The sequence below is a fragment of the Acinonyx jubatus genome, chromosome A1 (assembly GCF_027475565.1).
Source record: "Acinonyx jubatus isolate Ajub_Pintada_27869175 chromosome A1, VMU_Ajub_asm_v1.0, whole genome shotgun sequence".
Lineage (NCBI taxonomy): Eukaryota > Metazoa > Chordata > Mammalia > Carnivora > Felidae > Acinonyx > Acinonyx jubatus.
This window is the reverse complement of record NC_069380.1, coordinates 55,096,132-55,114,261: the sequence shown is the minus strand read 5'-3', so window position 1 is coordinate 55,114,261 and position 18,130 is coordinate 55,096,132.

The following is an 18,130-nucleotide window of genomic DNA, read 5'->3' as shown; positions in this document are numbered from 1 at the left end:
TCTATGATTTTAGGAAAAGATAACTCATGTAATTATTTTGGCAACACAGAAAAATCATCACTACTGCAATATTTCTGAATCAGTTTATACAATTGTATTAGCTAGGGTTCTGTGGAGAAACAAGATAATGAGGTATGTATCCAATAAATGTATCTACATCTATATATACTGATATTGATTATTTATCCATCTACTGAGTTCTTTTCTTTCAATCCTTCTTCTTTCTTTCCTTCCATTTCCATTTCCTCTCTTCTTTTTTTTATTTGTCTGGATTTATTTGTTTGTTTGTTTGTTTGTTTAAAGGATTTGGTTCATGTGATATATTGTGAGGCTGGGAAGTCAAAAATTTATTGATCAGGCTGGCAGGCTGATTTTTGAGTAAGAGGTAATGTTAATGTAAGAGTAATGTTGCAGTTTAAGAGTCAGAATTCTGTAAGACAGCAGGCTTAGGCAGGGTTTATATGTTGCAGTCTTGATTCTTGATTAGAATTTCTTCTTCTTTGGGAAACCTCAGCCTTTGTAAGTTAGATTCTTTGATATATTCTTTAAAATGCAAATTTTATATATGTAGTTAGATTAGTCAATAAGTACAGTTTTTGAATATGTAGAGGTCTATTTGAGGATTGTCATACTTTGTTAAAATAATTATAAAATATATGCTCCTGATTTTTGAATAATATCTTTATTTAATGAATTATCTTTATGGGTATTATGTTTTTGGTTTCTTCATATTTACTTCATATTATTTTTCTCATTTATATTTAATGATAGTTCAATTTTGAATAGAAAGAAAACCCAAGTTGCCAAAAAGATAGATTTGATTACATCAGCAAGTCTAAGTATTTTCCATTTCTTAGGAATCAATATACTGATTTTTAGCAATGTCTGCTTTCATCATTCCACTTCATGTTTGCTTTGATAACAATTCCTTCCTGCTCTCCAATCTGCAAATTAAAAATCAGGACTCCCAATCAGTCTCTGACAAAGGTGTGCAATTCAGGAAAGATAACTGTGTCAACTAAAAATCTCCTACAGTCATCTCCTTCATTCTCTACATAATTTATTTGCTGGAAAAAATCATTAAAATTCAAGAGACAGAAATTTCCTGAGAAGATTACATTCTCTTTAATGTCAGAATTAGTTATAGTCATTTTTTCTGTATCAAAGGGAGCCTAGGTGGCTCAGTCAGTTACATGTCCAACTCTTAATGTTGGCTCAGGTCATAATCTCATGCTTGAGACCAAGCCTCGTGTCAGTCTCTGACAGTGCAGAACTTGGTTGGAATTCTATCTCTCTCTCTCACTCTCTGCCCTCCTCTACTTGAGTGTGTGCTCGCTCTCTCTCTCTCAAAATAAATAAGCATTAAAAAACAAAAACTAGATTATTTTGGCGAGGAGAGAGGGAAGATGGCTGCATAGGAGGATGCTGGGCTCACCACGCGTCCTGCTGATCACTTAGATTCCACCTACACCTGCCTAAATAACCCAGAAAACCGCCAGAGGATTAGCAGAACGGAGTCTCCGGACCCAAGTGCAGACGAGAGGCCCACGGAAGAGGGTAGGAAGGACGGCGAGGCGGTGCATGGTCCACTGACTGGCGGAAGGGAGCCAGGGCGGAGGGGTGGCTCGCAGGCCAAGCAGAGCCCCCGAGTCTGGCTGGCAAAAGTGGAGGGGCCTGACGGACTGTGTTCCCAGAGCAAGCGCGACTTAGCGTCTGGGAGGCCGTAAGTTAACAGCTCTGCTCCGAAAGCGGGAAGGCTGGAGGACAAAGGGAGGGAGAGCTGCTGAGCCCCCAGACGACAGAGCTCAGTTAGGCGGGGAACAAAGGCGCTCACAAGTGCCATCTCCCCCGCCCATGACCCAGCCAAAATCCCAAGGGAACCAGTTCCTGCCAGGGAACTTGCTCCCTCCGCGCAAACACCGACTCTGTGCTTCTGCTGAGCCAAATCTCCAGCAGTGGCTCTGACTCCCTCTCGCTGCCACAGGGGACAGGTGATCCTGAAGTGGATCAACTAAGGACAAGTGAGCTAAACCTGCCCCTCCTGCCCCCGTGCAACTTGCCTACCCACCCCAGCTAATACGCCATATCCCCAGCATCACAAACCTGGCAGTGTGCAAATAGCCCAGACGGGCCACGCCACCCCACAGTGAATCCCACCCCTAGGAGACGGGAAGAGAAGGCACACACCAGTCTGACTGTGGCCCCAGCGCTGGGCTGGGGGCAGACATCAGGTCGGACTGCGGCCCCGCCCACCAACTCCAGTTATACACCACAGCACAGGGGAAGTGCCCTGCAGGTCCTCACCACTCCAGGGACTATCCAAAATGACCAAGCGGAAGAATTCCCCTCAGAAGAATCTCCAGGAAATAACAACAGCTAATGAACTGATCAAAAAGGATTTAAATAATATAACAGAAAGTGAATTTAGAATAATAGTCATAAAATTAATCGCTGGGCTTGAAAACAGTACAGAGGACAGCAGAGAATCTCTTCCTACAGAGATCAAGGGACTAAGGAACAGTCACAAGGAGCTGAAAAGCACTTTAAATGAAACGCAAAACAAAATGGAAACGACGACAGCTCGGATTGAAGAGGCAGAGGAGAGAATAGGTGAACTAGAAGATAAAGTTATGGAAAAAGAGGAAGCTGAGAGAAAGATAAAAAAATCCAGGAGTATGAGGGGACAATTAGAGAACTAAGTGATATGCTAAAAAGAAATAATATACGCATAATTGGTATCCCAGAGGAGGAAGAGAGAGGGAAAGGTGCTGAAGGGGTACTTGAAGAAATTATAGCTGAGAACTTCCCTGAACTGGGGAAGGAAAAAGGCATTGAAATCCAAGAGGCACAGAGAAATCCCGTCAGACGTAACTTGAATCGATCTTCTGCACGACATACCATAGTGAAACTGGCAAAATACAAGGATAAACAAAATTCTGAAAGCAGCAAGGGATAAACGTGCCCTCACATATAAAGGGAGACCTATAAGACTCGTGACTGATCTCTCTTTTGAAACTTGGCAGGCCAGAAAGAAGTGGCACGAGATCTTCAGTGTGCTAAACAGAAAAAATATGCAGCCGAGAATCCTTTATCCAGCAAGTCTGTCATTTAGAATAGAAGGAGAGACAAAGGTCTTCCCAAACAAACAAACACTGAAGGAATTTGTCACCACTAAAACAGCCCTACAAGAGATCCTAAGGGGGACCCTGTGAGACAATGTACCAGAGACATCACTACAAGCATAATACATACAGACATCACAATGACTCTAAACCCGTATCTTTCTATAATAACACTGAATGTAAATGGATTAAATGCGCCAACCAAAAGACATAGGGTATCAGAATGGATAAAAAAACAAGACCCATCTATTTGCTGTCTACAAGAGACTCATTTTAGACCTGAGGACACCTTTCAGATTGAGAGTGAGGGGATGGAGAACTATTTATCATGCTACTGGAAGCCAAAAGAAAGCTGGAGTAGCCATACTTATATCAGACAAACTAGACTTCAAATTAAAGGCTGTAACAAGAGATGAAGAAGGGCATTATATAATAATTACAGGGTCTATCCATCAGGAAGAGCTAACAATTATAAATGTCTGTGCACCAAATACCGGAGCCCCCAAATATATAAAACAATTACTCATAAACATAAGCAACCTTATTGATAAGAATGTGGTAATTGCAGGGGACTTTAACACCCCACTTACAGAAATGGATAGATCATCTAGACACACGGTCAATAAAGAAACAAGGGCCCTGAATGAGACATTGGATCAGATGGACTTGACAGATATATTTAGAACTCTGCATCCCAAAGCAACAGAATATACTTTCTTCTCAAGTGCACATGGAACATTCTCCAAGATAGATCATATACTGGGTCACAAAACAGCCCTTCATAAGTTTACAAGAATTGAAATCATACCATGCATACTTTCAGACCACAATGCTATGAAGCTTGAAATCAACCACAGGAAAAAGTCTGGAAAACCTCCAAAAGCATGGAGGTTAAAGAACATCCTACTAACGAATGAGTGGGTCAACCAGGCAATTAGAGAAGAAATTAAAAAATACATGGAAACAAACGAAAATGAAAATGCAACAATCCAAACGCTTTGGGACGCAGCGAAGGCAGTCCTGAGAGGAAAATACATTGCAATCCAGGCCTATCTCAAGAAACAAGAAAAATCCCAAATACAAAATCTAACAGCACACCTAAAGGAAATAGAAGCAGAACAGCAAAGGCAGCCTAAACCCAGCAGAAGAAGAGAAATAATAAAGATCAGAGCAGAAATAAACTATATAGAATCTAAAAAAACTGTAGAGCAGATCAACGAAACCAAGAGTTGGTTTTTTGAAAAAATAAACAAAATTGACAAACCTCTAGCCAGGCTTCTCAAAAAGAAAGGGGAGATGACCCAAATAGATAAAATCATGGACGAAAATGGAATTATTACAACCAATCCCTCAGAGATACAAACAATTACCAGGGAATACTATGAAAAATTATATGCCAACAAATTGGGCAACCTGGAAGAAATGGACAAATTCCTAAACACCCACACTCTTCCAAAACTCAATCAGGAGGAAATAGAAAGCTTGCACAGACCCATAACCAGCGAAGAAATTGATTCGGTTATCAAAAATCTCCCAACAAATAAGAGTCCAGGACCAGATGGCTTCCCAGGGGAGTTCTACCAGACGTTTAAAGCAGAGATAATACCTATCCTTCTCAAGCTATTCCAAGAAATAGAAGAGGAAGGAAAACTTCCAAACTCATTCTATGAAGCCAGTATTACTTTGATTCCTAAACCAGACAGAGACCCAGTAAAAAAAGAGAACTACAGGCCAATATCCCTGATGAATATGGATGCAAAAATTCTCAATAAGATACTAGCAAATCGAATTCAATGGCATATAAAAAGAATTATTCACCATGACCAAGTGGGATTCATTCCTGGGATGCAGGGCTGGTTGAACATTCACAAATCAATCAACGTGATACATCACATTAACAAAAAAACAGAGAAGAACCATATGATCCTGTCAATCGATGCAGAAAAGGCCTTTGACAAAATCCAGCACCCTTTCTTAATAAAAACCTTGAGAAAGTCGGGATAGAAGGAACATACTTAAAGATCATAAAAGCCATTTATGAAAAGCCCACAGCTAACATCATCCTCAACGGGGAAAAACTAGGAGCTTTTCCCTGAGATCAGGAACACGACAGGGATGCCCACTCTCACCGCTGTTGTTTAACATAGTGCTGGAAGTGCTAGCATCAGCAATCAGACAACAAAAGGAAATCAAAGTCATCAAAATCGGCAAAGATGAAGTCAAGTTTTCGTTTTTTGCAGATGACATGATACTATACATGGAAAATCGGATAGACTCCACCAAAAGTCTGCTAGAACTGATACATGAATTCAGCAAAGTTGCAGGATACAAAATCAATGTATAGAAATCAGGTGCATTCTTATACACTAACAATGAAGCAACAGAAAGACAAATAAAGAAACTGATCCCATTCACAATTGCACCAAGAAGCATAAAATACCTAGGAATAAATCTAACCAAAGATGTAAAAGATCTGTATGCTCAAAACTATAGAAAACTTATGAAGGTAATTGAAGAAGATTTAAAGAAATGGAAAGACATTCCCTGCTCATGGATTGGAAGAATAAATATTGTCAAAATGTCAATACTACCCACAACTATCTACACATTCAATGCAATCCCAATCAAAATTGCACCAGCATTCTTCTCAAAGCTAGAACAAGCAATCCTAAAATTCATATGGAACCACAAAAGACCCCAAATAGCCAAAGTAATTTTGAAGAAGATGACCAAAGCAGGAGGCATCACAATCCCAGACTTTAGCCTCTACTACAAAGCTGTCATCATCAAGACAGCATGGTATTGGATGGAATAGAATAGAAACCCCAGAACTAGACCCAGAAATGTATAGCCAACTCATCTGTGACAAAGCAGGAAAGAACATACAATGGAAAAAAGACAGTCTCTTTAACAAATGGTGCTGGGAGAACTGGACAGCAACGTGCCAAAGGTTGAAACTAGACCACTTTCTCACACCATTCACAAAAATAAACTCAAAATGGATAAAGGACCTGAATGTGAGACAGGAAACCATCAAAACCTTAGAGGAGAAAGCAGGAAAAGACCTCTCTGACCTCAGCCGTAGCAATCCCTTACTCGACACATCCCCAAAGGCAAGGGAATTAAAAGCAAAAGTGAATTACTGGGACCTTATGAAGATAAAAAGCTTCTGCACAGCAAAGGAAACAACCAACAAAACTAAAAGGCAACCAACGGAATAGGAAAAGATATTTGCAAATGACATATCGGACAAAGGGCTAGTATCCAAAATCTATAAAGAGCTCACCAAACTCCACACCCGAAAAACAAATAACCCAGTGAAGAAATGGGCAGAAAACATGAATAGACACTTCTCTAAAGAAGACATCCGGATGGCCAACAGGCACATGAAAAGATGTTCGCTCCTTATCAGGGAAATACAAATCAAAACCACACTCAGATATCACCTCATGCCAGTCAGAGTGGCCAAAATGAACAAATCAGGAGACTATAAATGCTGGAGAGGATGTGGAGAAACGGGAACCCTCTTGCACTGTTGGTGGGAATGCAAATTGGTGCAGCCGCTCTGGAAAGCAGAGTGGAGGTTCCTCAGAAAACTAAAACATAGACCTACCCTATGACCCAGCAATAGCACTGCCTGGAATTTACCCAAGGGATACAGGAGTACTGATGCATAGGGGCACTTGTACCACGATGTTTAAGCAGCACTCTCAACAATAGCCAAATTATGGAAAGAGCCTAAATGTCCGTCAACTGACGAATGGATAAAGAAATTGTGGTTTATATACACAATGGAGTACTACAGGGCAATGAGAGAGAACAAAATATGGCCTTTTGTAGCAACGTGGATGGAACTGGAGAGTGTGATGCTAAGTGAAATAAGCCATACAGAGAAAGACAGATACCATATGTTTTCAATCTTATGTGGATCCTGAGAAACTTAACAGAAACCCATTGGGGAAAGGAAGGGACAAATAAAAAAGAGGTTAGAGTGGGAGAGAACCAAAGCGGAAGAGACTGTTAAAAACTGAGAACAAACTGAGGGTTGATGGGGGGTGGGAGGGAGAGGAGGGTGGGTGATGGGTATTGAGGAGGGCACCTTTTGGGATGAGCACTGGGTGTTGTATGAAAACCAATTTGACAATAAACTTCATATATTGAAAAAAATAAAATAAAAATTAAAAAAAATAAAAAAAATAAACCAAAGACTGTAACAAGATGAAGAAGGCATTATGTCATAATTAGGAGGCCTATCCATCAAGAAGATCTAATATTTGTAAAGTAAATGTTTATGCCCCCAACTTGAGAGCACCCAAATATATAAATCGATTAATAACAAGCATAAAGAAACTCACTGGTAATCATACAATAATAGTAGGGGACTTTAACACCCACTTACAACAATAGACAGATAATCTAAGCAGAAAAGCAACAAGGAAACAATGGTTTTGAATGACACACTGGACCAGATGGACTTCCCAAAGCAGAATACACATTCTTTTGATTGTACATGGACCATCCTCCAGAACAGATCACATACTGGGTCACAAATCAGTCCTTAACAGGTACAAAAAGATTAAGATCATACCATGCATATTTTCAGACCACAACACCGTGAAACTTGAAGTCAACCATAATAAAATTTTTGGAAACAATACAAATACATTGAGGTTAAAGAATATCCTACCGGGGCGCCTGGGTGGCTTGGTTGGTTAAGCGTCCGACTTCGGCTCAGGTCATGATCTCACGGTCCATGAGTTCGAGCCCCTCGTCGGGCTCTGTGCTGACAGCTCAGAGCCTGGAGCCTGTTTCAGATTCTGTGTCTCCCTCTCTCTCTGCCCCTCCCCTGTTCATGCTCGGTCTCTCTATGTCTCAAAAATAAATAAACGTTAAAAAAAATTAAAAAAAAAAAGAATATCCTACTAACCAGGAAATTAATAAAATTTTAAAAAGCACATGGAAGCAAATCAAAATGAAAACACAAAGGCCCAAAACCTTTGAGATGCAGCAGAGGCAGTCCTAAGAGGAAAGTATATTGCAATAGAGGCTCAGCTCAAAACGCAAGAAAAGTCTCAAATATGCAACCTAAGTATACAACTAAAGGAGGTAGAAAAGGGGAAAGCTTTCATTTTTTTACCATTTAGTATGATTTTTTCTGTGAAGTTTTGGAAGACACCCTTATCAAGATTCAGGAAGTTTTATCCTATTCCTAATTTTTTGAATGTTTTTAATCATGTATATGTGTCTTGTCCAAATTTTTTACTATATCAATACAGACAACATGAGGGTTGTGTACTTAATTTTATTAAAATGGTATATTAGAGTGATTGTTTTGCATATGTTGAAACAATTTACATACATGACACTCGGCCATGACATACAATTTTTTATTAACTTACTCATTTTAACTAGTATTTTGGTGAAGGTTTCTGCATATATATTTATAAAGGATATTGGTCTATATTTGTTTCTCTTGTATCGTCTTTGGTTTTTGTAACACTAACATCACATATGTATTTTCTATTTTTTTAGACGCAATTGTAAAAGACTGCTGTTAATTCTTTAAATAATTGGTAAGAATTACTGAGTGAAACTATCTAGATCTTGTCTATTTTTTCTTTTTTTTTTTATCAAAAGTTTTGTAACTAATAGTTGTGACTAATAGTTGTTATAAGTCTTTTCAAATTTAATCTTAAGTCAGTTTCAGTAGTTTGCTTCTAGTAATTTGTCAATTTCTTTAGGTTAACTAATGTATTGGCAGTTGTATTGTTTATAGTATTGTACATCATACCCCCTTTTTTTCTGGAATATGAGTTAATGTTCACTCTTTAATTTTTAGTTTTAGTATTTGAGTTTCTTCTGCTTTCATCTTGGTCAGTCTCGTTAAAAATTTGTTAATAGTGTTGACAGTTTCAAAAAGCAACTGTTTATTTCACTGATACCTCTATTTTTTTTTATATTCTCCAACTTCATTCACTTTCCTCTTTGCTTCATTTTTTACTTCCTTCTGCTTCAGCTTAGTCTTTTTCTAGTTTCTTAAGATTAAAAGATAAGCTGTTGATTTGAGATCTTTCTTATTTTTTAAAATAGGAATTTAAAGCTATAAAGTTCCCTTTAAGCACTACTTTTACTATATCCCTAAAGTTTTATGTTGTTTTCATTTACATTCATCTTGAAGTATTTTCAAATTTCATATTTATTTCTTTTTGATCTTGATTATTTAGACTTTTAATGCTTAATTTTTATATATTTGTGGGTTTCCAAAATTTCCTTCTGTTATATCCATGCATGTCTCAGAGAATATACTTTTCTTTGCAATCCTTTACATATAGTAAAGCTTGTTTTATATGTTTTATGGCCTAACACATTAGTCGTTCCTACAGAATTTTTCATGGGCACTTGAGAAGAATGTACATTCTGCTGTTGTTGGGTGGAATGTACAGATATCTTGCATATATATGTGTCTATTAAGTATATAGTGCTGTTCAGATGTCTATTGCTGATCTTTTGTCTAATTGTTATATTATTACTGGAAAAGGGGTCTCAAAATCTCCAACCATTAATGTTAGTTTGTTACTGTCTCCCTTCAATTCTATGTTTTTCCTTCATATATCTAGATAGATAGATCTATCTATCTATCTATCTATCTATCCTCCCCCCCCCAAGGCTGCTAATCCTAGCACACTGTTTCATATTTTGGGGGTTCTATTATTAGGTACACATATTTTAATAATTTTATATCATCTTGGTATATTGAGCTTATCTTTATACTGTCATAATAATATTAGTATTATAAAATGTTGCAAAGCTTCCACTAAGATCAGGAACAGGACAAGGATGTTGTTACCTCTCACCACTTCTATTCAATATAGTGCTAGAAGTCCTAGCAACAGCTATTAGAAAACATAAAGAAATGGGGGTTCCTGGGTGTCTCACTCAATTGAACAACTGACTCTTGACTTCAGTTCAGGTCATGGTGCCAGGGTCATGGGATTGGGCCCACATCAGGTTCTGTTCTGAGTGCTCAGGCTGCTTAAGATTCTCTCTCCCCCTCTCTCTCTCTGCCTCTTCCCTGCTTATGCTCTCTCTCTCTCTCAAAAAGAAAGAGAAAGAAAGAAAGAAAAAGAGAGAAAGAAAGAAAGAAAGAAAGAAAGAAAGAAAGAAAGAAAGGAAAAGACAAGAAAATGTAAAGAAATAAAAGGCATTCAAACTGGTAAGGAAGAAGTAAAACTCTATTTGCAGATGACATGATGCTATAAACAGAAAAACCTGCATCAAAAAACTACTGGAAATGATAAATAAACTCAGTAAAGTTGCAGGATATAAAATCAATGTGCAGAAATGTGTTGCATTCCTATACACTGAACTAATAATGAAGCAACAGAAAGTGAAATTAAGAAAACAATTCCAGGGGCACCTGGGTGGCTTAGTTGGTAAAGCATCTGACTTCAGCTCAGGTTATGATTTCACAGTCCATGAATTCAAGCCCTGCATCAGGCTCTGTGCTGACAGCTCAGAGCCTGAAGCCTGCTTCATATTCTGTGTCTCCCTCTCTCTCTGTCCCTCCCCTACTCGTGTTCTGTCTCTCTCTCTCTCTTAAAAATAAACATTAAAAAAAATTAAAAAATACTTCATTTACAAGTGCACCAAACAATACAATATGTAGGAATAAACTTAACCAAAGAGGTGACAGATCTGTACTCTGAAAACTATAAGACACTGACAAAAGGAACTCAGGACAAAACAAAGAACTGGAAAGACATTCCATATTCCATGCTCATGGGTTGGAAGAACAAATATTGTTAAAATGTCTATACTATCCAAGGCGATCTACAGATTTAATGCAATTTCTATTGAAATACTAAACAGCATTTTTTAACAGAATTAGAACAAGTAATACTAAAGACCTCAAATAGCCAAAGTAATCTTTGGGGGGAAAAAAAAACAGGTATCACAATTCCAGATTTCAAGTTACACTACAAAGTGACACTTATTAAAACAATATGTTGCTGTGTTACTGGCATAAAAATAGACACATGGAATGATGAAAAAGAACAGAAGACCCTAGGGCCCCTGGATGGCTCAGTCGGTTAAGCATCTGACTTCAGCTCAGATCATGATCTTGCAGTTGGTGAGTTCTAGCCCCATGTCAGGCTCTGTGCTGACAGCTCAGAGCTTGGAGCCTGCTTTGGATTCTGTGTGTGTCTCTCTCTCTGCCTGTCCCCTGCTCATGCCCTGTCTTCCTCTGTCTCAATAAAATAAACACTAAAAAAAATTTAAGAAAAAAAGAACAACAAAAAATCCAGAAATAAACCCATGATTATATGGTTAATAAAACTTCAACAAAGGAGGAATTAATGCACAATAAGAAAAAGACAGTCTCTTCAACAAAAGAGAAAACTGGCTAGCCACATGAAAAAGAATGAACTGGACTACTTTCTTTCACCATATAGAAAATAAAAACAAAATGGCTAAAGACCTAAATGTCTTTAAAAATCCTAGATGGGGGTACAGGCAGTAAATTCTCTGACACTGGACATAGCAAATTTTTTCTAGATATGTCTCCTGAGGCAACAGAAATAAAAGTAAAGAATATTAGGTCTATAGGAAAAGTTTCTACACAGCAAAGGCAACAATCAACCAAAACTAAAAGGCAACTTAGAGAATGGGAGAAGATATTTGCAAAGTCCATCTAGGATAAAAGATTAGTAGCCAAAGTATATAAAGAACTGATACTTGGGGTGCTTGGGTGGCTCCATTCGGTTGGGCATCCAACTTTGGCTCAGGTCATGATCTTACGGTTTGTGGGTTCACTCCCTACACTGGGCTCTGTGCTGACATCTCAGAGCCTGGAGCTTGCTTTGGATTCTGTGTCTCCTTCTCTCTCTGCCCCTCCCCCACTTACGCTCTGTCTCTGTCTCTTAAAAATGAATAAATGTTAAAAAGAATTAAAAAAAAAGAACTGATACAACTCAACAGTCAAAAACAAATAATCCAATTAAAAAAATAGGCAGAAGACATGAACAGACATTTCTACAAAGAAGACATCCAGATGGCCAACAGACACAGGAAAAGATGCTCAATATCACTCATCATCAGGGAAATTAAAATCAAAACTCTAATGAAATAATCACTTCACACTTGTCAGAGTGTCTAAAATCAACAACACAAGAAACTGTAAGCGTTGGTGAGGATGGGGAAAAAAAGGAACCTTCTTGCACTGTTGGTGAGAATGCAAACTGATGCAACCACTGTGGAAAATAGTATAGAGAGTCCCCGAAAAATTAAAAAATAGAACTACCCTATGATTCAATAATCACACTACTCACTATTTACCTGAAAAGTATAGAAACACTAATTCTAAGGGTTACATGCACCCTTGTGTTTATTGCAGCATTATTTATGATAGCCAAATTATGGAAGCAGCCCAAGTGTTCGTTTTTTAAAAAGTTTTATTTAAGTAATGTCCATATCCAACGTGGGGTTTGAACTCATGACCCCACAATCAATAGTTGCATGCTCTTCTGAGCCAGCCAGGTGTCTCCCAAGTGTCTATTGATAGAGAAATGGATAAAGAAGAGGCGGTGAATATATATACAATGGAATATTATTCAGCCATAAGAAAGAATGAAATCTTAACATTGGTAGTAACAGGGATAGAACTGGAGAGTATAATGCTAAATGAAATGAGTCAGAGAAACACAAATACCATATGATCACACTCATATGTGGAATTTAAGAATGAAACAAATTAGGAATGAAAATCAAAAAAGAGAGATAGAGAGAGAGAGAATGAGAGAGACAAACCAAGAAACAGACTCTTAACTAGAGAGAACAAAATGATGGTTACCAGAGGGGAGGTGGGTGGAAGGCTGGCTGAAAAGGGTGATAGAGTTCAAAGAATGCACTTATTATGATGGAAAAATAATAAAATAAAGAAAAAGAGGGGAAAAGGAGCTGCAAAAATATTCAACCCCTTTTGGCTCAGAATATACTCCTGAGTTATACCTTGAAGATATCACTAAAAAAGACAAAAGTTAAGTGCATGAAAATACGCATTACATTTTAAAATATATAAAAGCTGAAAATTAATAATATATTACAGAATCTTTGAAATGGATCCTATGGCACCTCTTTAGAAAAACAGAATATTTATGAGAATATATAATATTAACTGGATAATTAAACCAAAAATAATCTGATGAATCTAGGTGAACAGTATACAAGTGATCTCTTTTATCATTGTTTCAAACTTCTGACTAAACCACTAATGTATAATCAATGATTATTTATAAGCTACAAAACTATTATCATGTCAAGTAATAAGAGTAATAATGATAGTAAAACAGATCATGTGTCATAATTTAAATGAGAGTATAAAAATAATTCACTTCTTAGTGAAGATTAAAAAACAGTAAAAAAGTGCTGCCATACTTTTGTTACTACTTACAGTTCTGAAAATACTGATTCTAACAATTTTTGCCCTTATTCTCATTGCTTTATGGAGATTTTTCTCAAGGTCCTTACTCCATCATTCCCACTTTATTTTTAAAGAGATTACATGAGACATATTTAACAATGAGTAGGAAATCTGTGTCATGAGAGTAAAAACACTACACACTATCTTTATTATAAAAAATTTTGGAGGGGGAAGCTAGGAAGGCAGTGTAGTAGGAGGATGCTAGGCTTGTCTTGTCTTTTGAACACAACTAGATAACTATCAAATCATTCTGAATACCAAAGAAATCAACCTGAAGACTGACAGAACGAACTCCACAACTAGAGGGTCAGAAGAAACCACATTGAGGAAGAAGTCATAGTTTAGGGGAGAAAGGAACTAGAAGTGCTGTGCAAGGGAGCAAGCCCTGGTTGGAGAGCGAGAGAGAGAGAGAGAGAGAGAGAGAGAGAGAGAGAGAGAGAGAGAGAGAGGGAGAGAGAGAGAGGCACACAGGGGAATGCATAAAGAGAACACTTTCCCAAAGCCATTGGCTGGCAAAATGAGAGGAGCTGATTTTTGTGGGTTATTTTGCAACCAGAGAGGCTTGAAGACTGGAGTTTTAAAGGTTAGCAGGCATGGCTGGGATAGAGCCCAGATGACACTGCACTCGTCCTGGAAAGAAGGCAGGCAATGGTCCGGAGGCAGACAGTGTGAAAGTAGTGATCTGGAGGGCACCTGGGACACACAGCAGAAAGGTTCCCTCATGTCAGGTTTTGGAGACCCCTCTCCAGGGAGAAAGGGGCTGGCTGGCACCTTTTCCCTCCTCCATCTCTGAGATCAAACACAGAACCGTCTTTACTTTGACACTGGCACTGGCTGCCTACCCTGCTTACGCCATGTCCCACACTTTTGCACTCTGAAAGTACTGCCCTTCTGGGTCAAGTTTGCCTCAGTCCCAGCACAAAAGGCCCCTTCCCCAGAAGGCTAGCAGAAACCCCTGCCCACAACACATCTCCCAGAGTTCTGCAGAGCTTCAGTTATAGTGGAAGTAGCATCAGGTCTCATTTAACAAGCCGACCAGAGAACACCTAGTTAAAACTCACCACACTCTGGCCAAGGACCAAACACTGCCCACTGCAACCAAGGAGAACCTCTGCAGATGACTGGCCTGGAGGATAGAGCAGCCAAAACACAGCAGCATAGTGCACACAGCACACACCAGAGACACTCCATGAAGTGCCAGACCCTGGACATTATATGACCTCTACTTCATAAAGCCATTACTCTCAGGAGCAGGAAACATACAGGCTTTTCTAACACACAGAAGATGACAGAGACTTAAACAAAATGCCAAGATGAAGGAATTCATCCTAAGTGAAAGATCAAAATAAGGTCACGACCAGAGATCTAATTGAAATAGATATAAGTAACATGCTTGATAGAGAATTTAAAGCAATAATCATAAGGATACTTTCTGGGCTTGAGAAAAGAATAGAAGTTTTTAGCAAGAAGTATACCCAAAGTTCTACCCAAAGGAATTTACAGATTCAATGCAATCCCTGTCAAATTACCAACAGCATTTTTCACAGAACTAGAACAAAGAATCCTAAAATTTGTATGGAACTGCATAAGAACCCAAATAGCTAAAACAATCTTGAAAAAGAAAAACACAACTGGAAGTCTCAAAATTCCTGCTTTCACATTATGCTACAAAGCCATAGTACTCAAAACACTATGGTACTGGCACTAAAACAAAGAAAGATCAATGGGACAGAACAGAAAGCCCAGAAATAACCCAAAATTATGTAAATTAATCTTTTGTTTTAATTTTTTTTCAACGTTTATTTATTTTTGGGACAGAGAGAGACAGAGCATGAACGGGGGAGGAGCAGAAAGAGAGGGAGACACAGAATCGGAAACAGGCTCCAGGCTCCGAGCCATCAGCCCACAGCCTGACGCGGGGCTCGAACTCACAGACCGCGAGATCATGACCTGGCTGAAGTCGGACGCTTAACCGACTGCGCCACCCAGGCGCCCCAAATTAATCTTTTACAAAGGAAGCAAGAATATGCAATGGGAAAAAGACAGCCTCTTCAACAAGTGGTGTTGGAAAACTAGATACCTACATACAAAAAAAAATGTACCATTTTCTTTCACCACACACAAAAATAAACTCAAAATGGATTAAAGATTTAAATGTGAGACCTGAAACAATAAAAATCCTAGTAGACAGTACAGATATCAGCTATAATTTCTGACATCAACTGTAACATTTTCCCAGATATCTCTCTTTTTTTTAAGTTTATTTATTTATTTTGGGAGAGACACAGAGAGAGTACAAGCAGGGGAGAGCCAGAGAAAGAGAGGGACAGGGGTCCAAAGTGGGCTCTGTGCTGACTGCAGAGAGCCTGATGCAGAGCTAGAACTCACAAACTATGAGATCACGATCTAAGCCAAAGTCAGATGCTTAATGACTGAGCCACCCAAGCACCCCTCTGGTTGTATCTCTAGAGGCAAGGGAAACAAAAGCAAAAATAAACTATTGAGACTTTATCAAAATAAAAAGCTTCCACACAGAACAACAACAACAACAACAATAAAAAAAAAACAACTATAAGGCAACTTACAGAATAGGGGACGATATTTGCAAATGACATATCTGATGAAGGCTTAGTATCCAAAATATATAAAGAACTTTTAAAACTCAACACTCAAAAAACAAACATAATAATCCAATTAAAATGGGAAGAAGACATGATGAGCAAATATTTCTACAAAGAAGACATATAGATGACCAACAGACATATGAAGAGATGCTCAACATATCTCATCATCAGGGAAATGCAAATTAAAACTACGCAATGATCCAGTGATCACACTACTGGGTATTTACCCAAAGAGTACAAAAACACTAATTTAAAAGAATATATGTACCTCCATGTTTATTGCAGCATTACTTACAATAGCCAAATTATGGAAGCAACCTAAGTGCTCACTGATAGAGGAATGGATAAAGAAGAGGTGGTATATATAAACAATGGAGTATTATTCAGCAAAAAAAAAAAAAAAAAAAGAATAAAACCTTGTCATTTGCAATGGCATGGATGGAGCTAGAGAGTATAATGCTAAGTGAAATAAGTCAGAGAAAGACAAATACCATATGATTTCACTCATATGTGGAATTTACAAAGCAAAACAAATACACAAAGCAAAAAAAAAAAAAAAAAAAAAAGAGAGTGAGCGAGAGAGAGACAGGCAAACCCAAAAACAGACTTTTAACTATAGAGAACAGATTGTTACTAGAGGGGAGGCAGGTGGGAGGACAGGTGAAATAAGTGAAGGGGATTAAGAGTAACACTTATCTTCATGAGCACTAAGTAAGAATTGTATAGAATTGCTGAGTCACTGGATTGTACACCTGAAACTAATGTAAGATTGTATGTTAACTCTACTGGAATAAAATTAAAATAAAAATGGTAAAAAATAAAAAAAATTAGAAAATTTAAAAAACTTGTATGTTTAAATACAATATAGTTCTATGAAGTAATGTGAGACATTGATTTCACAACTGGCAATTGACCTTTATATTTATATAAAATTATAAATATATATATTTTTTAATTCCAATATTTAGGAACTGGTTACTCTTAAAATTATTAAGATTAAACATCAACTTAAACTTAATGTACAAATAAAATGCACACCCCACTACTTAATAACTGTGCTGTGTTTCCTCATTTGGTAACGGGTATGATAAAGGATTCTACTTTCTAGGGTTGTCATGAGGATTAATAGAAATAACTTAGCATCAGAGTAATGAAAAAATTTTATCTATTAACATTATGTCAGTGAGAATCTTGGCGATACTAATCTCTAAATGTCCATATCTGTGCAATGCTTTACTTTTTATTTAAGGTTTATTTATTTATTTTGAGAGAGAGAGTGAGAATGAGGGGAAGAAGAGCAGATAGGGAGAGAGGGAATCCCAAGCAGGCCCCTCACTCTAAGCACAGAGCCCAATGTAGGGCTTGAACTCATGAATCGTGAGATCATGACTTGAGCTGAGATCAAGTCCGATGTTTTAACCGATTGAGCCACTCAACGTGGCTTTTTTAAAAATATTTATTTATTTCTGAGAGAAAGAGGGAGACAGAGCATGAGGGAGACAGAGCATGAGTGGGGGAGGTGCAGAGAGAATGGGAGACAGAATCTGAAGCAGGCTCCAGGCTCTGGGCGGTCAGCACAGAGCCCAATGCGGGGCTCGAACTGATAGACCATGAGATCATGACCTGAGCTGATGCAGGTTGCTTAACCAACTAAGCCACCCAGGCGCCCCTCCAAAGTTTTACTTTTGATGCCATCCGTGGGAAGTCATGTAGAAGCAAAGGATATACTTTTTCCATTTTTATTCCTAAAGTCTCAGCTTTTCCAGGAATCTACTGCACACATACTTTCAAACCTGCCAATACACACCTGGCTACAGATTAACCAGGCTATTTATCTCAATTCATCCACAAGTCAAATTATTGTTCTAACTACATATTTGACTTTAGAGGAAGTCATACAAATC